This window comes from Staurois parvus, unplaced genomic scaffold (genome assembly GCF_062004578.1).
Source record: "Staurois parvus isolate SC_StPar_1 unplaced genomic scaffold, SC_StPar_1.0 ptg000988l, whole genome shotgun sequence".
In the NCBI taxonomy this organism is placed as follows: Eukaryota; Metazoa; Chordata; class Amphibia; order Anura; family Ranidae; genus Staurois; species Staurois parvus.
In genome coordinates, this window is record NW_028318784.1 from 6748527 (window position 1) to 6769354 (window position 20828).

Below are 20828 nucleotides of genomic sequence, written 5' to 3' on the forward strand. Positions count from 1 at the left end.
GGTACACAAAAGTTTCCATGGATTACAGTTCCCCTTTAACTAGACACAAAGAAATTAGGGGATGCTGAAAATTCCGACGGTGCTCCTGATAGGTTAAGGCCATTGAATCAAGGCTACCAAGGCTTTAAAGGAATGTATTTCTACTCTTCCTCTAAATACTTGTGTTAGGTAAGTGACTATGAGTATTGAAGCAATGGAAGAGTTCATGATTCCATGTTTAGGAAAGATTTTCTTACAGTTACTTGAGGGAGCAATATTTTTTTAACGACTAGAAAGACATTTTTTACAAAAAATAAAAATGTATTTCTCCCTTTGATTCATGTCAAATGTAAAGGGGTGTCTCTAGTCCACCTCCCAAAGAAGTAAGACCCTTCCCTGACCCTGCAGGGTACAAGGCACCTGACAGGAGCAAGGCACACTCGTGGTCCATCTAGCCAACTGGAGACAAGCCTAGCATCCCAGGCCAGAATCAACACAGGAGGAAAAGGACCCTCCCTGTGTTCCCACCTTATTACATTGGGTGAATACTAGACATACTAGACAGCGCTCCCCCCCCTCCTCACAACAGGGGACACTCGTTCTCCCTCATGAAAACTGATAAGAACAGATACTACACTTGATCTTAGCTGAAAGGCCAAACAGTGACTGCTTTGTTCAGTTGCTGAGATTAAAAAAAATACCTGGAATCTCTGTATGGAGGAAGATGTGACTTGCTCCATATGAAGATACTAAGTCAATCACCAAGCGGCACACATGGGGAGAGACCTGTATGAGCTATGACTTGAATGACTCTGAGCCTACAGAATGACTGCTCATGCTCTTGGCAGCTGAATGGAGGGGTTGAATGGTGAAGAAAAGGGGAGTATTTGTTGCTGAGGAAGAAAAGATTGAAATGGTCCACACTACCAAACACTGCTTCATTTAGTAGAATCTTTCTACTAGGAGAAGCCAGTGAGAGTTGTGGGGAACTTGGAAGATTGATACTCCTGGAAGTTTCCATTTCCCAGCAGACTTTGTGGCAAGCTTTCTAATGAACAAAGTGTAGTCTGGTAAAATGAGCTGCAGGAAAAGTGAGTATTTACAGCCTTCTTTTACAGGTCTTCTCTGGGGAACTTTAGCATAGCAACAGGGTATGTCCGGTGCATGCCTTACTTGGCTGGACATTTTGTGAAAAGGTAAATAAGTAAATTCTGTGAGGTGAAAAATGCTGAGTAGCAAAACTAGCTACAAGGTTGTTAAGATCAAAAAACGTTTTTGGGTCAGTATTCTGAAGAACCCTGGGGTCATACCTGGCTAAATAATCTCCCTGCAGCAGGACCTTCTCCACTTATCACTTAAAATATATGTAATCCCAAACAATAAATTAATCGCATTTACTCCCATTTGGTCTGTTAAAGAAGAATTCCAAGTATGGATATTTTATGCACAGTTACATTGGTCCAGCTTGGAGCAAGGTAACTGTGCATATACAGTACCATACCTGTGGGCTCCCCGTGGAAGCTGGAAGTCACTGAAGTAGTCACCTCTATTCCAGTGATCTCCACTAGTCAAGCAGCTGCCCTGCTGTATTCTGAACATAGGAGGTTGGCTACTCAGCACAATCACCATTTAGAGAATACTTTGCATTTACTGAATGAATGCTAAGTGTTCTCTGACTGGATGAGGTGGAGAGACGGGGTGGTGATGTCAATCTCTCCAAGCTGAACCAATGTAACTATGTATAAAATATTAATACATACATTCTTCTTTAAACATAACATCAACAAAAATTTTTTAAACCTCTTCTAAAAGTACAAAAAAATAGCTGTTCATCCAGCCAGAAACTCACTTTCTGTCTGCCTCTGGACTATTATCAGATAGCATTGTTCTCTTCTATCTCTGTGGACTACAAAAAAACCCTCCTGTTATAAAGAAGAGAGGAATTATGTAGTTCTAAGACATTATTATTATTATTATTATTATTATACAGTATTTATAAAGCGCCAATGGTTCGCTCAGCGCTGTACATTACAAAGGGGGACAGAACATGTGACAGAACAATACCAATACAATGCAAAACATGAGGGGATTGAGGGCCCTGCTCTTTCGAGCTTACAATCTAGGAGGCGTTATTTAGGCCTAACACACTCCCTGTCCTAGGGTAACAATGTTGCTCAGTATGGTTGTCACACTAGAACAGGAAGTGAGGTTAAGTATATTTAATTTGCCTTGTAAAACAACCCATTTAGTTTAATATTGAAATGATAGGATAAACATTTGCTATAAAAAATTGTATAGATACTTTTTTTTTTATTTTTTATGATCTCATGACCTCTCTTCTCAGCTGCATAAGGGGCTTAGAGAGATGGTGGTGGAGAAACAGCAGAATGCTGACCTTCCCAGTGAATGGCTGTGCATGGGGGGGGATTGTCAGCACAAGTCTGACCATTGGAGGACAGGCAGGCTGTTCTCCAGGCACAGCCAGAAAACTGACCATGCTGATATAGATGTAAATTAAATTTGAATATAACTTGTGAGCCACTTAATATAATCAAATAATGTGATCCAAAAAAAACAATTATGAAAGTGAATAAAAAATAAAAAAAGTCTCTATTGTTATAGAAGTGATAAATCCCAAAAAGTGATCAAAAATAAGTAATTGCAATTTCCAGTGACTTTTTATTGTGATTAGGTTATGCGCTCACCTCCTTTTCAGCCTGTAACAGGCTTATTTCGCTTTTTGTTCACATATGGAACTTTTAGAAATTCTGTTGCACCATGTGAAGAGTGGTGGGTATCCCTTAATTGCTTCCCGATGCTCTTATCCTCCTTGCCACTATCCCCGCAGGGTAGAAGGTAGAAGGTCGGTTGGGTCCGGGAGGAGGTGAACCCATGGAAGCGGTTGAGTGCTGGGGAAGTGGGTGTGTGTGAGAGGTGCCCGGTGTACGGTCTGTCCCCATACCGAGCTCTACTTCCTGATTCCTGCAGAGCAGACGGTGCCGAGGTGTTGGAGGAACACCAGCTCATCCTGGAGCGGTTGGACTGGCAGGGGTGCCACCATAGGAAGACATATTTGGATCTGGGTATCCCAAAATGCGATAGCCAGTTTCTTGACTACTTTTGAGACACTGAGATTCCATTCCAGGAGGAGATAAAGAGCAGGAGAAGGAGTGAAAGATCCCTGCGGGGATAGTGGCAAGGAGGATAAGAGCATTGGGAAGCAATTAAGGGATCCCACCACTCTTCACATGGTGCAACAGAATTTCTAAAAGTTCCATATGTGAACAAAAAGCGAAGTAAGCCTGTTACAGGCTGAAAAGGAGATGAGTGCATAACCTAATCACAATAAGAAGTCACTGCGAATTGCAATTACTTATTTTTGATCACTTTTTGGGATTTATCACTTTTATACCAATAGAGACTTTTTTTTATTTTTTATTCACTTTCACAATTGCTTTTTTTTGGATCACATTATATTTTGGGACTATCACTATTAAGTTGGTACCAGAGACTTTATGTTTTTTATTATTATTACTTTTTAATTTTATTGATTTGTTTGTCATTTGCTCTAAATTATATATTCTAATAGTTGCATAATTACTATATGGGTAATAATTGATAATAATTAGGAGCGTGACATTTATTGAAAAATGTATATTTTTATATATATATATATTCGGATGCCCTGGTGTGGTCTGTTTGAAATAGAACAGGTGGACTGGCAGGATCACCAAGTATTTCACACAGCGGATGCAATACAAAAAGAACAGGATACTTTTTCTTACAAGTACAGTAAAGGATACAACAAACACATATTTCACATGAAATGTTGGGGTAAGATATTCTTTAATGGCAGGATTACCAGGTTAACATAAAGGGAAAAAAAGGTGTGTAAAAAGAACTGCAGTTATCACATCTAAAGATTGGTAAACTGCAATATTACCAAGTTTTGCTCTTGAGTTTAGATATAGATAAAAATAGTCCAGTGAAGACCCTTCAACCCTGGGAGATTATGATGGGCATAATTAACATGCCCCTTCCCTGTCTGTTGAAAGTTAAGCTGGGCAAAATTTATTGTTGTCCAGGGAGTCAACTGATAATTTATAGAAGCAGACACTGAAACGTAGGTCACAGCATTCCATTCTACACTGCAGAATGTTCTGTGCTATGGATATGTGATGACTAAGATTGCAGGTTCCATGTACAAATAGCATTTACTCTTGCACCTTACTGATCCCAAGCACAGCTTTAAAGAAAACCTTTACTGAAAAAATGTAGAGGCTACCATTACTGAACTCCTTCTGTAAATGCTAGAAGCCTCACTGTGTCTGGGTTTGAAGGCAGATAAAGACAAACTTTCTAATGTTACTCTTGAACGTTCTTCCTACAACTCTGAGTTCATACCCCCATGTTCTTGAATTCAGTTTTATATTGAAAATATTACCCTCCAGAACACTTATTTCACCCTTATTTCACACCAATAAAAAGACTATCTAAAGCTAAAACGTTTTTGTTTGTTTTTGGCAGAGTAAGAAATGGTCTAAACCCTTGTCAGTTTTTTCTTACTGTCCGTGTCCCTGCTTGTGAGATTCACTATTATCCAATAAAACCATTCACTATTAGTTTCTATTATCCCTCTCTCTGTTATGCCTGGTGATCATTGTCACTATAACTGATTGTGAGGAAAATCCAAAAAGGTAACTAGCAGTTACAGAAGGGACTCCAATATGAAAACCTCCTGTTGGAAAGTCTAACCCTCCATATTTGTTTTGTTGAGAGTTGTCCCCAGGGCGTAAAGTGATGGGAGATCCAACATGTTACTGGTACAGAATAGAAGGAAAAGCTTTCAATGGGGACAACGTTTTGGAGAAATTAAAACTCACTTCTTCCTGTTGTATCATGGGGTGGAAATAAAAGGTCATCTCCTCAATGGGACACAGTTTAAGCCTTGGCTTTCCTGACTGTTGTCACCAGGACAGAAAGTTCTGGGAAACCCAAACTTTTACTGTTGTCACTGGTACAGTAATCTGGTACAGTAATAGAGGGGAATGCTTTCAATGGCGACAACTTTTTTGGGGACAACTGTCTAAGGGGGAATTTCCTATTTCTTTGGAGACGTTTTTGGGGGACAACTGTCTAAAGGTTGATTTTCTGTTACTTTGGAGAAATTTCCGCTCACTTCCTGTTGTGTCTGGGGTGGAAATAAAATCTCCTCAATGGGAGACAGACTAACCATTCAACACTTGAAAGTTTAACCCTTGGTTTTGTTGACTGTTGTCACCAAGTGTTCTGGGAAACACAAACTTTTGCTGTTGTCACTGGTACAGTAATAGAGGGGAAAGCTTTCAATGGGCACAACTATTTTTGGGACAACTGTCTAAGGGGGAATTTTCTATTGCTTTGGAGAAATTGCCACTCACTTCCTTCTGTGTCTGGGGGTGGAAATTAAAAGGTCATCTTCTCAATGACCATTCCAAACTTTGAAAAGTTTAACCTTTAGTTCTATCGACTGTTATCACCAGGACAGAAAGTTCTGGGAAATTCAAAATTTGACAGATATCATTGGTACAAAAAAAGAGGGGAAAGATTTCTTTGAAGAAAGCTGTATAAGGGATATTTCTCATTACTTTAAAGAGATTTGAACTCATGTCTTGCTATGTCTAAGGGTATAAATAAAAGGAGATTTGCTCCATGGAACACACACTAATCTTTCTCAGTTCATCCAAAACTAAAGAAAAAACACTTTGACTAGAGATAAATTTTAGAAATTACACTGAAACCCTAATAACTGAAAAAGAGAGAGTACCTACAATACCAGTTTCATCAACCCATGTTGTCTGCCCCAAGACTACACATACACGGTGATCCCAATACAAGATAGTGAACACCCAAATAATCATGCCAACAGTCATGAAGCACAATAAATTATTGTGTCATTATATATTAAGGATGCTGTTCAGAAACGACACATAAAAAATTGCACTATGAACCACTCAACTCAGGCTGTGCCATCACTCAGCATGGTCCTAACAATAGCTTCATCCTTGAATGGAAAGAAGCTGATCCCCAAGACAGTTTGCCCTCTGTAAGAGCCAAATTCTAGAGCCAGCTTTTTATAATACAGAATGCTCCTTTAAATATTTCATGTGGCATTAAGCAGAATCATAAAAGCTGCTAGCATCAGACGTTGGAGAGTCAACAGGAAAGCAGCACAATGAAATTGGAAGTTAAAAAAAAATACATATATATATATATATATATATAAAATGTATCTCAACAATGACAAAAGCGACCCCCTGAGTTGATTGCAGGAACAGTAAATTCCAGGCAGAGACAGGTAATTTAACCTTCAATGGTGACTAGATAAATGGATGCAATAATGTAGTGTATTCCCTATGTACAAAGCAGAATTCAGATTACAGTAAACAGTTGTATGTAAATATAAAATCATGCTGGGACTCTTCTGCTTCTCTGATACCACTAAGAACATAGATGCCTGTTCTGCTGAGTCGCCATTGATTTCAAGACACCCCCCCCCCCCCCCTTCCCTTTTCATTTTAATCTCTTCCTGCCACAGAGGACTTAAGCTAAGAATTTCAGCACATGGTGTGAATGCAAAAACATGGAAGGAAGAATTCTGAAAGTGGATCCTGGCGATTTTTTTTCCGATGCAGTATTTTTAAGCACTGTTATTTCCAAGAAATTCTAATTTATAATATGGGGAGGATTTTTCTGGCACAGGCTCCAGTGCAGATGTTATTCCTTAAGGAAGACGGTCTTGATTGCCTGGGTGAATAATGACCAGGCCCTGGCACTGAGCCAGGAGTCCTCTTACAGCAGAATGTAGAAAACCACTCTCCTACAGAAAAGAGGCCCCCAGAAGGATAATATATTATTACGCATGATTCAAATTACAGGATCTGCAGCAGGGGAGTGAGTGGCTGAACCAAGACACAGCCGCTGCACACAGAATACTGATGATGAGATGATGGAATGCACGGCTCACTGAAAGAGCCACAGTTTACTGGTCACCTTCCCTGCGTTCTCTCCATGCCTGATTATTGCTCAGTCTCATTTTTTTGCAACTGATAGAGCCCTTTTTAAGGCTGGGATTCACAATTTCTGATTTTTTTTTCTTTTTTTTTTTAACTCAGTTTGATTGACTGATTTAAAAATACCTCTCCAATTTTTTTTTAATAAATAAAGTGGATATTTCTTCATTGCAATTTGCTAAACAGGCCTTGAGGACATACAAGGAAAAAAAAGTTGATAGGATTTTTGCCTGACTATGAAATCTCTTCAATTTTTTTTTTACCCAGAATTAACCAAGGAGTATTTCTACTTCCTAATAGGAAATGTGGACGTGCAGATAATGGTTGGTAGAGAAGATGAAGAATTTTACACCATACTAAAAAAAAGCAAGGTTATCAGTTGTGATTATGCTATATACTCCAAGGCTTTTTATATCTGTTTTATTTATCTCATTTCTGAGAAACATTAATATTAACGCCTGCATAATATCCATTTTGACTACATTCAATTCTATTTTTCACAAGAATTATATAGGCTGTTTGCCTAAAGCATATTTTTAAGCGTCTCATAATATGGAAAGATGAATATAAGGTGTTTTACGCGGAGAGAAAACATTAAGGCATTGGCAATGGAGGAAGGTTTATCATTTATTCATAAGTGATCTCACCGCTGTTTGTTAATGTGATTTCACCTTGATGGGAACAAATAAAGTACATTCATGCTTAGTTTGACTCAGACTGTGACAAAGGCCAAAGAATGTCTTTCAACTCTCTTAAAATCCTTATTTTTAAAATAGAATATTTATCAGAATGTGTTCAAGGTAGAATTTAAAAAAAGTAGAATCGAAAAAAAAACAGTTATGACTGCAAAAATATATCATAATAAATGTAAGAAAATGAATTAAAAATATCAATAAAACACTGTTAATTTGCAGAATAGTCAACAGGAAAGGGTTAAAATGTAATCTGCTGCATTAAAAATAAAATCATTTTCTCAGTGACAGTGTGAGATAGCACATGCTCACATGATCGCTGGAATGGAGCCATCTTTTTTGCATAGCGATTTAAATTATGCAGGCTGAATAATTATTGGGGGACCTAATCACAAGGAAAGCAAAAAAAAAAAAAATAATATATGTTAAACAAGGTTCATTACTGCATGATGTAAATGAGTTTCTCACCAATAATGTCACTGATTGGCTGAGATGAGGAGCTGGTTTCAAACAGTGGAGCATGGCCGGATTGGCTGCTAGCTCTTCTGGTTACTGCCTGCTCAGGCAATGCTCAAGTCAGACCCGTCCTGCGTCTCTCGCTGGTTGCTTCGTAGCAAATCTTGTTCAGCCCAGCTGTGTCTCCATAGTAGTGGTACCCTAAGCGAGAGTCTCCCTCCTGTTTCCCACAGCTCTTGTCTGCAAGGCGGTCGCTGCTGTGAAATACCAGCCTTTGGCATTGAGCCCAGACTGTGATCTTACATTCATCTATAACAGAAAAACGAGGAAAAAAAAGTATTGAAGAAAATAAATGTAAAAGCAACTCTTAAAAACTAATGCAAAAAGCGGACAAATTAAGCATTTTGCCGTCCGTTTGGCATTCTTTATTATTGGCGCTTATTTTTTTTTTTTTCTATTAGTTTACAGCTTGCCCGCTGTACCCCATATTCATGAACACAATGTTTTAAGAATTAAAAAAAGAAAAAAAAAAGAAGGAAGAAAAAAAAAAAGACTAATTCTTTACCTTGTTAACAAATTACTTCTTGGCAAGCCGAAAAAAAAAAGGCTTTATGAGTATTTCTGTGGAATTTGAGCACAGCGTCAGAATCTAATTAAAACCCTGCCATTAGTTTGTGCCTTTAATGAATGGTCTCTAACTGTAAAGAATGACAGGGCATTATGAAAAAAAAAAGGGAAAAAAAAGGAAATTCTGTTACAATTCAGCTGTCTGACCCCCTGATAAAAGGGAACGCAGTCATACAGTCATATCAAGTTTAGCAGACAATGGAGTACCTACAAGCTTCCTCTAGACAAGTCCTTTATAACCAGTCAGTATTATGTGCCGCAGACAGTGGCCAATCGCTATAGAGTATCCTGCAGCAGCGACACAATAGGTGCATTGGCCACTGTGTCCTGATAGAAGCCTGAGACATTTGTACATCATTAAAACTGCATAAGTCTTTAATATTCTCAGGGATAAAACAGTCTCGGCTGCCTAATTACTAAGAAGTAATTACTCTGCCTTTATTACCATCTATAAGTACCACTCATAAGCCGCTCCCTAGCAATGGGTGGTACATGATAGTGTACATCACATAAATATGTATAGGAGCGTACAGTCAATTATATCAGCAGTCTGCAATTATCCCCTACGTACAGCGTTTTAATATTCGGTAAAGCAGAGATGTTCAACTATAATCGTATTACCCGGCTTCATCTCAGTTAGCCTTTCTCTGTGCATTTATTAGAAAAAAAAATACTCATTTGGGCCATGCTGGGTGCGTTTGTAAAAATATGCACGGCGCCACACTCTGCCATCTCTCAATAGTTAAGAACGCAATTTCTTTACCATGTGTAGGTTGTTAATAAAGCTTCCCAGCTATACTTAGCCATAGATGTTAATAAAAAAGGGGAGGGGGGTCTTCATATCGTAGACCCTTAAAATTGGATTCCTATTGTGTTAATCCCACCATGCGTGAAGTAAAGTGATGAGATAGCGCTACTTTTCCTCGAATTAGTTAAAGGCGACGACTCGTGCTGCATAGTGGGAACCTCCAAGCTAATTTCAGCGATTTTTCTTTCCATATGCATCCAGGATTAACATATTCATGAAGTAAATGGCTGTTATAACAGAGGATTTTAAGGGCGAGGATAAGCAAATGCTTGACCATCTCGCGTGCACAATGAATATCATCAAGAAGGGGGGGGGGGGATACATTTGGAATAAGAATTTTTATTTTTTTGCTGTTTTTTTTTTTGGAAGGATATCAATTTCCAAGATTTAGGAGCCTGTAAGTATTCTGAACTTAGAAACGAGAAAGGATCATTTGTCATTCGGCCATTTACCTGTGCTGTCATGATATCAAATCAACCATTTTAGAGGGGTTTTAGCAAGTTTACTGTCATCACTGCTTGACACTGTGCTTTTATTATTACAGAATACATTCATGATTACGGAGAAGATCAAGGAGATGGGAAGGAACAAAGAACAGTCTGTATGTGTATGTTATGAATGGCGTGTCTTCCTGTAGGGATATGGAACATTACAGGCAAGGTTGTTGGCTCTTGGTGCTCCAGCTGTATGTTTATGGATGGTTTTGTATGTATGTAATATAACTTCCAGGAGAGGCAACCCTAGATTCTGTTTTATAGTGAATTATAAAAATGTGAATTTTTGCATGATGTTTTTCAAGGCCTTTTATATTCAACAATCAGCACGATGCTTTCAAACTGTGCTACAGGCAATAAAACAGCTAACATTCACTCCTGAAGGCTTTTTTGTCACATACGACGTTAGATTGCTGCATTGTAATACAACGCAGACACTGCTTTTACTTTATACAAGCTCTCTGCCTTTATGGAATAATCAGCAGTGGAAAAAAAAACAGAAATGTTGGAGCCTTCTATTTAAAGAAGTGTGTTGGCTGCCATTGATGAACTTCTTGGAAATGCCAGTTTCTCAGTTGTGATGGTGACTTCAAAGTCTCCAATGTAATACTGAGATCATTTCGGAGGGGGCCATGTTGAATAATTATACAAACCATCCATTGCTTAATGTTGAGACCTTCTGACTATGTGCAGGATTTAAAAAAAAAAAAAAAAAACATGCCAGTTTTCCATTGGTGATTATTTGCTAATGGCAGCATGGATGTGTAAATGTTTTCTGACTTGTTTGATTCTACAGGCAAGCACTGTTATATTGCTTTTCCTGCAACTGAGTCACTTTAGATTTTTAACTCTACAGAATAGAACGCCGTTGTTATTTGCAAGCTCTTGTCACTGCTCTGTGTGTGGTCAGTACCGAGTACAGAGACAATTAATAAAAACGGTGCCACTCTTAGCAGCTAATTGTTATAGAAAGGTATATGCACACGCCTGCTGCTAGAGGCATTTCATTGCACATGGTGAAATCTGGTTTCACTGATTTCAATGGTATCATTGGTATCTAAGTGCTTTGCTATGGTGCTAGTCACAGCAGTCAGTGCCAGATTTAGGTGGCAAAAGGGTCAACTGCCCTAGGCCCCCTTACAGAAAGGCCCCCCTCTATAAAAAAAAAAATATATATATATAAAAAATGTATATATTAATACAAAATAAGTAATAATAAAATAATAGAGCTTTACCACATTTACTAAGCTCTGGGGGTAAATGAGTGCAACTGCACTTGCAGAGTACAATTGCACTTGAAAAGTGCACAGTCCATTTGCTTTTAGTAAATCAACCCCATGGAGCACTTACGCTCTTAAGGTAAGGAAGGTGACCTATGACTACTTGTATGTGTGTGTGCATGCGTGACTTCAGAACGACATTGGGGTAGATTTACTAAAACTGGAGCACTCAGAATCTGGTGCAGCTCTGCATGGTAACCAATCAGCTCCTATCTTCAGTTTGTTCAATTAAGTTTAGGCAATAAAACCTGGAAGCTGATTGGCTTCTATGCAGAGCTGCACCAGATTTTGCCGTTAGTAAATAACTTGTGTGTCATGCATTTTAAAAATGTGTGACTGTCATTGAGAACTGTAAACCAATTGCCCCCCCAATGTTTAAATCTGGCCATAACTGCAGTTAAGTATTTTTTCATAATGTATTTGTGTAGATTGGAAGAATAATGTAAATGTTTTGGTGTGCCCAGCTGCTAGATGCTTTTTTTTTCTATTGCCCTGGAAAACACATTCAAAAACATCCTTCAGATCATCGATGACACACCATAACGTATGAAAAAAAATACTTACTTGGAAAACGGCTCTTTTTGTCGCTTCACCCTCTCCTATTCTAAGCCCTGCTGTACACTAGACTGCAAGATGCTGACACCAAGTTAAATTCAGGTATTATACTGCAGTGTGGTTATTGATAGAGCAGGAAAGGGTTAAAGGGTTAGTTCACCGTAATAAAAAAATACTCTGTGCAGTCCATAAACAATATTCCATCATTCTAAACTAATCCGATTTTGAAAATATACATTTATGCTGTAGGCTGTTTGTATGTGGAGTGAAGCCTGCCCCCAACGCTTCTGATATTTTTCACAGCTCCGTCCTGTCCTCTTCTCTAGCATGGACCAGCTAATAGGAGAAGTGCCCCCTAGCAGTACAGGAGCAAGTGACATCCTTCTTCTGAGATAAGCACATGCACATTGTGATGAGCTCAGTTGCTGCATTGGGAGAAAGAGCATAGCAGTTGCTGAGGTCATCTGCGGTGACAAGCAATAGGATTGTGCATGAGCAGGACTAAAAACAGTGATATTCAATACTGTGGCCCGAGGGCCAGATGCGGCCTTTTGCTAGCCTTTATCCGGCCCTTGGGGCAGTATTCCTCTCACTGATATGAAGTGAGGTGCTATTCCTCTCACTGACACAAACAGTGGGGCATAATTCCTGCCACTGACACTAATGACAAGGCACTATTCCTCCCACTAATATCAATGATGGGGCACTATTATTCCAACTGATACCAATGATGGGGCACTATTCCTCCCACTGATACCAATGATGGGACACTATTCCTCCCACTGATACCAATGATGGGGCACTATTCCTCCCACTGATACCAATGATGGGGCACTATTCCTCCGACTGATACCAATGATGGGGCACTATTCCTCTCACTGACACCAATGATGGGACACTATTCCTCCCACTGATACCAATGATGGGACACTATTCCTCCCACTGATACCAATGATGGGGCACTATTCCTCCCACTGATACCAATGATGGGGCACTATTCCTCCCACTGATACCAATGATGGGGCACTATTATTCCAACTGATATCAATGATGGAACACTATTCTTCCCACTGATGCCAATGATGGAGCACTATTCCTCCCACTGATACCAATGATGGGGCACTATTCTTCCCACTGAACCTATGATGGGGCACTATTTCTCCCATAATATCAATGATGGGGCACTAATATTCCAACTGATACCAGTGATGGGACATTACTCTTCCCACTGATACCAATGATGGGGCAGTATTCTTCCCACTGATACCAATGATGGGGCACTATTCCTCCCACTGATACCAATTATGGGGCAGTATTCTTCCCACTGATACCAATGAAGGGGCACTATTCCTCCCCCTAATATCAATGATAAGACACTATTTTCCCACTGATACCAATGATGGGGCACTCTTTCTCCCACTGATATCAATGATAAGGCACTATTCTTCCACTGATACCAATGAGGGGTCACTATTCTTCCCACTGATCCCAATCATGGGGCATTATTCCTCCTCCTACTGACCACAGGCACTTTGTAACTGACCACCAACCTTGAGGCAATGTTTACTCTCACTAATTCTGGGCCCAGGACATTCTCTACCCCCACTGGTCACAATCAGGCCCCCCTAAAGTCTGAAGGACAGTAACCTGGCCCTTTAAAAAGTCTGGCAACCCCTAGCTCAGAAGGATGGCACTCACGCATGTACCACTAGGGGGCACTCATCATAATGGCCCATCCTAGATAAGAGGACAGGTCAGAGCTGTGAAAAATATCAGAAGCATTTGGGGCACAAATGCATAGCTCCCAACTGTCCCTGATTTTGAGGGACTGTCCCTCATTTGGAACAAAGTCCCTCTGTCCCTCTTTCCTCCTCATTTGTCCCTAATTTTGGTCTGATCTATATAGTTGCATATAACATGCACTACTTATGTATCAAAAAGTATTTTACAGTGCAAACCTTTCATCCAAATTCTAAATGGCTGCTTTTGTAAATTACAAAAGCCAATATAAAGGAACAGTAGTGGTTACAAAAAACACTTGTGGGTTTAACCAATCTCTTTTTTTTTTTTTTTCAATTCTCCTATACAAGGCCGTGGCAGGGGGTTTGTCCTATGCCTTATGTATTTTTGTTGATAGGTGTCCCTCATTCCCATCTCAGAAAGCTGGGAGGTATGCAAATGACCTACAGGTATGGGAGGACCATAAATCCATATTTTTCAAATTGGTCAATTTAGCCTTATAAAAGAGTGTTCATGGAATGCACAGTATAGGTAAACTGACCCTTTAAAACCCCAGTGAGATTATTGTTTCTGTCTGTGTACCATTAACAAAATTTCCCCTCATTTCTCATCCCAGAGATAGAAAAGGAAGTTAAAGGAAATCTCTCAAAGTGAGGAGAATTCTTCTCCTAGCCAAGTGTTCCTTTTGAAAGATTTAAATGACCCCTTGTTCTGAGGACACTTCTAAAATGTTAAATTTCCCCTCACAGATAATTTTGGCTTTAGATATACTTTAATTTTTTTTTCTAAAATGTAATATAAAACATAATTGGTTGCTGTTGGCAACAACTCTATTTAGGTTCACTTTCTTTTCAATAGGTTGAATGAATGGCCCACAGTGAGACAAGGGAGAAGGATCTATGCAAATCGTGAGAATCCTACAGTAGAGCAATTCTGTAACGTGTAGGAGGGTAATTACGGAAAACACAATTAAAAGTTGTTTTCATTTAAATACTTAGGAGCACCTGGTAGCATTTTCCATCCATAATTACAGTATATCATTCAGATTCTAACACAGCAGGTGCTCCCTATTGTTGACACTTAAGTCCTTGCCTTGAATAGGTTAAATGGACTCGATAAACAATGAACTGCAGAAAATGCATGTTTCATAATGAAGTGCGGCTCTCAGCGCTGGTCCTGTCTACATTTAGAGGTTTAATTTAGCAGTGGCTAAGCTTTTCGGGGTGAAGGAGATCATGTAAGGACAGCGTAGTGCAGATACATTACAGTGCATGGCCTCCTAGTGTGTAGAAATACAATCAGGTGTCCATACAAATAATGCCAAGTAAACCCTTTACAGAACATAGTGGCGGTTGGAACCAATATATATAAATAATATTTAGTGAAGTTATATTTTAAAGTCTGTGCTCAAGCAAAATTTTTAAATAAATAGGTGTAAGTGTTAAAAATGTTTCACGTGTACAGTATATTTACTGGCTTCATGTTGTATATCATTGTATACAGAACTGCCCAGGAGAAGAGAATTGTATATTCAGCAGTTGAAGAGGAAGTCTGTATATAAGGCTGTCAAAGGGACAAATAAATATAATGTAACTTTCCTTGTTAGGAATAATACAGGATTCCAATGAGAGATTTAACACAAACCTGACACTTTGATTTGCAAACCTCTTCACTACTACATAGCAGATATATTCTGCTGCCAGAACTTACCTATAAATGTTCCCCACCACTAACTTGCCTCATGAAATACTGACACTTCCAAATTTTGCATGAGAACACTCATGTATGGTCCCACTCGCATCTATGGGAGCTCACAATGCATGTATGGAGGATGTGAAAATCAGCAGATGCCAAGGCTGTCATGGTGACATAAAAAAGCACTTGGAGGTAGGAGGATTAGGTTAGTTTAGGTTAGGGGATAGGGAGGGTGGAAAAATACACTTTTTTAACTTGTTCTTTGTTCTATTTCAAATGCCACTTTATGCATTCAGCATGCATGCAGCTTATTTTCTTCAACAACACAAAGAAGTTTAATCCAAAAGAATTTAACTTCCAGTCTTTGGAAGCGGCTTTCCTAAGCTCTCTTTCTCTGCAAAAAATTCTTACTGAGGGAACATGGTGGAAGCACGGGTGCAGCTAGGGATAAACTAACTAGCACTAAACAGGAGGACGGAGGGAGATGCCAAACCACAAAGTAAAGTTGTAGTGTCCCTAAACTGCCACTAGATGTCAGCATACTACAGAACTAGATACAGTTCAATGCAAAAAAAATACATATATTATACAAGTTGAAGTTTGTGAGTCTACACCAGCTGTATAAGCGGACTTCTAGAGTAACAAGACAGAAAGTGTCACCGATGTCACAACCCAGATTTTACAACTCTCTCGCCCAGAAAATTGTTGCATTTATAAATGTTTTATGGCATTCTCTGGGTTTTTTTTTGTTTGTATTAGTGTAACACCAGAAAGTGGAGAAACAAAAAGCCAAATTTAAAAACATTCCACACAAAACCCCAAAAATGGAGTGAACAAAATTATTGATACCCTCAATTTACCATTTGGTAACACACCCCTTGGAAAAAAACTGAAATCATTAGTTTCCTGTAACCATCAATGAGTTTCTTACTCTTCTCTACTGGAATTTTGGACCACTCTTCTTTTGCCAATGGCTCCAGGTCTCTCAGATTGGAAGGGTCCCTTTTCCCAAATGTTGTTTTGAGATCTCTCCACAGGTGTTCTATGGGATTGAGATCTGGATTCATTACTGGCCAGTTCAGTACTCTCCAGCACTCTCCAGGCAGAATTCCCCCCCCCCTTTCCTGATCTGCCAGGCTGCATGCTCGAATAAGGGTCTGCTATGGATTTTGGGGGGGACCAAACATCATTTTTTAAAAATTTTGGCGTGGGGGGTTCCCCTTAAAACCCATGCCAGACCTGAAGGGCCATTTTTTTAAATAATTTTTTAATTGCCAGCAATTTTTTTTTTACATTCAGCTGTCAGTGGGGAGCCCCGCTGACAGCTGATGAGACATAGCTTGTTAAGGACTCCGTGGCCACCCATTCCTTAACAATCCATAACAGTACTGACAGATAACAGTACATACCACATGCCTGGACCACTAATTAATTACTGAATGCATTTATTATTTATTTCCTTTTGTGAATTGACTTTAAGGTCTTTTTATGTGTTATTTATCGAGTGTCTTTGCTATTTTCAGTAAATAACGCATACTAGCATTAGTGAATTGACATTTTCAGTATCGCATGCGATATGTGGTCATGTGACTGACTTAACTCATGCGATAAGCTTTAGTGAATTGTGCCCTTTGTCTTAAACCATTTCTGGGGGCTTTTTAACATGTGCTGCTTTGGGTCATTGTCCTGCTGCAAGACCCATGACCTCTGACGGAGAACCAACTTTCTGATACTGGGCCCTACATTGCTCCCCCAAGTTCTTTGGTAGTCTTCAGATTTCATAATGCCATGCATATGGTCAAGACATCCAGTGCCTGAAGCAGCAAAGCAACCCAAAAACATCAGGAAACCTCCACCATGTTTGACTGTAGGAACTGTATTCTTTTCCTTAAGGACTTCGTTGCTTTTTCTGAAAACAGTAGAATGATGGGCTTTACCAAAAAGCTGTAATTTTGTTTCGTCTGTCCACAGCACATTCTCCCAAAAGGATTTTGGCTTCCTCAGGTAAGTTTTGGCAAACTCCAATCTGGCATTTTATGTTTCTGTAACAGCAGTGTGATCCTCCTGGGTTTCCTACCATAGTGTCCCTTTTCATTCAGTCAGCTGACACAGTTGTGCCCCGTGCATGAAGGCCAGTTTGAATTTTTCTGGAAGTTGATCGAGGTTCTTTAGCCACCATTAGAAAAACCTAAGTTGCAATTCTTGATCAACTTTTCTCTTTCATCTACATCCAGGGAGATTAGCTACAGTACCATGGGCTGTAAACTTCTTCACAATGTTGCAGACAGTGGTAACAGGAACATTAAGATCTTTGGCGATGGACTTGTAACCTTGAGACTGTCCATGCTTTTCCACAATTTTTGTTCTCAAATCCTCAGACAATTCTTTGCTGCTCTGTCTCTTCTCCATGCTCCATGAGGCACACAGAGACACACAACATGAAAGGTTGAGTAAATTTCTCACCATTTTGACTGGTTGCCAATGTGATTTCTATATTGTCAGCACTTGTTAATTGATACAGGTGAGTTTAATTACAAATTACAGGAGCAATTATTTCTTACAATTTTGTCCAGTTCATTTTTGGAGTTTTGGGTGGAATGTGTCAGATTTGGCTTTTTGTTTCTCCACTTTTTTGTGTCATACCAATACAAACAAAAGAAATAAACATGAGAATGCCTAAATATTTGTAATTGCAACAATTTTCTGGGCGAAGTGGTGCATAATCTATCAGAAATACAGGGGTGCAAAAATTTTTGGCCATGACTGTATGTGCAACCCCTTGGACAGGGACCTGCAGCATTCTGAGAACCATCTGAGTTTAGCGTTTTTCAGCGTTTTTAGCGTGAATTTTCGTGCATATTTTACCTAGATTTTTCAAAGTTTTTATACAGCGGTTTTAGCCATTTTTTGAGCATTGGCGGTTTTTATTAGTCAATAGAGAAAAATGGGCCGCCAAGTCCCTAACAACCTATGAGTAATCAGTTGTCAGCAGGGTTCCCCACTGACAGCTAAATGTAAAAAAAAAAGCCAGCAATTACGAAATAATACAAAAAATTATGTGGGGTCCCCCCTTTCATCTATACCAAAGCCTTTGGGTCTGGTTAGGATTTTGAGGGGAACCCCCACATCAAAATTTAAAAACAAATGGCGTGGGGTCCCTCCAAAATCCATGCCAGACCCTTATCCGAGCAAGCAGCCCAGCAGGTCAGGAAAGGGGGGGCACAAGCGAGTGTCCCCCCCCTCCTGAACCATACCATGCCACATGCCCTCAACTTGGGGGGGGAGCTTTGGGGCAGGGGGGCTCCCCCCCAAAGCACCTTGTCCCCATGTTGATGGGGACAAGGGCCTCCTCCCCACACCCATGGGCTGTGGTTCTGAGGGTCTGAGGGCGCGGCCTTATTGGAATCTGGAAGCCCCCTTTAGCAAGGGGACCCCAGATCCCGCCCCCCCCATACTACCACTACACATTCACAAGAAAAAAAACTGTAGTGTGAAAAAAAATCAGGAGACAGTCTTTGACAAGTCCTTTATTAAAAGAAGGAGAAAAAAAGAATGTCCACCAAAGCAGATTCAATGTCAATCACGATGCCCACCACCGCGGCCACCACCCAAAAAAAGAAAAAGGCTCCGCTCCCAACGCTGGCTCCCGGCCGTCTGACTGCTCTGCTGGCTTGACAGTTCTAAAATATGTAAAGGGAAGGGCCATCACGTATGTGACCCCACCCCTGTGAGACATCCTTGACCTAACATCGGCAGCGGTGGGCATCGTGATTGACATTGGATCTACTTTGGGGGCATTCTTTTATTTTCCTTCTTTTAATAAAGGACTTGTCAAACATTATCTCATGTCTTTTTTCACACTAGTTTTTTTTGTGAATGGGTAGTGGTACCATGTACCCCATACTCAATCACATAGGGGTGGCGTGGATCTGGGGGGGGGCCTTGCTAAAGGGGGGCTTCCAGATTCAAATAAGCCCCCCTCCCGCAGACCCCCACAACCACAGCCCAGGGTTGTGGGGAAGATGTCCCCCCAAAGCACCCCCCCATGTTGAGGGCATGTGGCCTGGTATGGTTCAGGAGAGGGGGGCACTCAGTCATCCCCCCCTCTTTCCTGACCTGCCAGGCTGCAGTATGGATTTTGGGGGGGACCCCATACCATTTTTTTTTGGTGTGGGGTTTGCTTTCAAAATCCATACCAGACCCATGGGCTTGGTATGGATGGAGGGGGGGACCCCACACCATTTTTGAAGTATTTTTTAATTGTTGGCAATTCTTTCTTTTACATTTAGCTTTCATTCAGCGTGGGGGCTCCCCTCAAAATCAAGCTTTGTGCTACAAAACACTCAGGTGTGAATGCAGCCTTAGAACTCAAATACCATCAAATACAGACAGTTTGTTGCCCCCACCCCACACACAAAACAAAATGCCCATTACACTCACACCTGCAGATTCGCCAGAATGATTATGTTGACAGCTAAGAGCTCTGATTTTTTTGGTAAGGGTTAGATTTGGTCACTTCAGTAGGGTTCTGTGACTTCTGTGAATTGAGTGGTAAACATGTGAACATCATATTTAAAGCTAATCTTCACCCATGGTTCCTCCTTCATGATTGGAGAGGGTTCCTTTAATTCAGTAAAGGTTTTTTTACCTTGTTAGTGCTGTGACCCAGCACTTCTTTCTTTCTTGTCTAGGTGAGAATGGTATAGGACCCCTTTCTGCCCCCTGGGATGTCTACATCACAAATCAGAGGTGGAAGTGTTCTGCAGAGGCGTGCTTGTGTGTTGCAAATTTCCCTATGCAAATATAATACATGCTGAAACTAGCATCATGATCATGCATGGGTAGAAATACCCTGCAGATGTTGTGCGCGTTTCTGCCAAATCCCAAAGGCAACACAGCATGGAAAGCAGTAAAAATATTATCAGAAGTTCTAACTCTTCTCCGCTCTACTTTAAATTTATATTTTATTTTTGTTTCTCTATGCCTGTAGGGAGCCTTTAACTGACTGTTTCCAATTTATTAAAGATTCAGCAAAATAGGAATTATACAATGTTAAACGGATTGTGATTTTTACCAACTTGCATATTACAATTTTCGACTAAGGTTTGGAATTTTTGATTGAATGGCTAGGATCTCCTTTCAGTCCAGTAACGGAATGTGCTACTTTTCTACAATATGGCATTTATTAATGGTCTAAACAATCCTTCAGAGTTTCCAACCAAAAGTCAAAATACTATTTACTGAAATTCTGAAAGAAAAATAAACACAGATGTTAAAGGATATACAATGAGATGTGAATTAGAGAACATAAACTACTGCATTACTGAACGTGTATTCGCAGAACACCCAATGGCCTGTTTTCATCCCTCTATATTCTAAATACTTTTCCTAGAAAGCTTAAAAAGACCAAGAACAATACAACAAAGTACAGCATGCAATCCGGAAAACCA

The 20828-nt window shown here is 39.9% G+C and overlaps 2 long non-coding RNA genes across 2 annotated transcripts in view; one reads left to right on the plus strand and one right to left on the minus strand.

Annotated features, from left to right (window-relative positions):
* LOC149441411 (uncharacterized) overlaps nt 1-9201 on the minus strand; it is a 648839-nt gene extending 639638 nt beyond the window's left edge. Inside the window, exons 1-2 of the long non-coding RNA XR_016307379.1 lie at nt 8745-9201; nt 8192-8488 (exon numbers count right to left, since the gene is read on the minus strand). This is a non-coding gene — a long non-coding RNA (uncharacterized LOC149441411). The remainder of the gene's footprint in view (nt 1-8191; nt 8489-8744) is intronic.
* Nucleotides 9202-9587: 386 nt separating this feature from the next.
* Nucleotides 9588-10483, plus strand: LOC149441413 (uncharacterized). Its single transcript, XR_016307385.1, has 2 exons — nt 9588-10011; nt 10159-10483. It is a non-coding gene; the product is annotated as an uncharacterized LOC149441413 (long non-coding RNA).
* Nucleotides 10484-20828: the final 10345 nt, after the last annotated feature.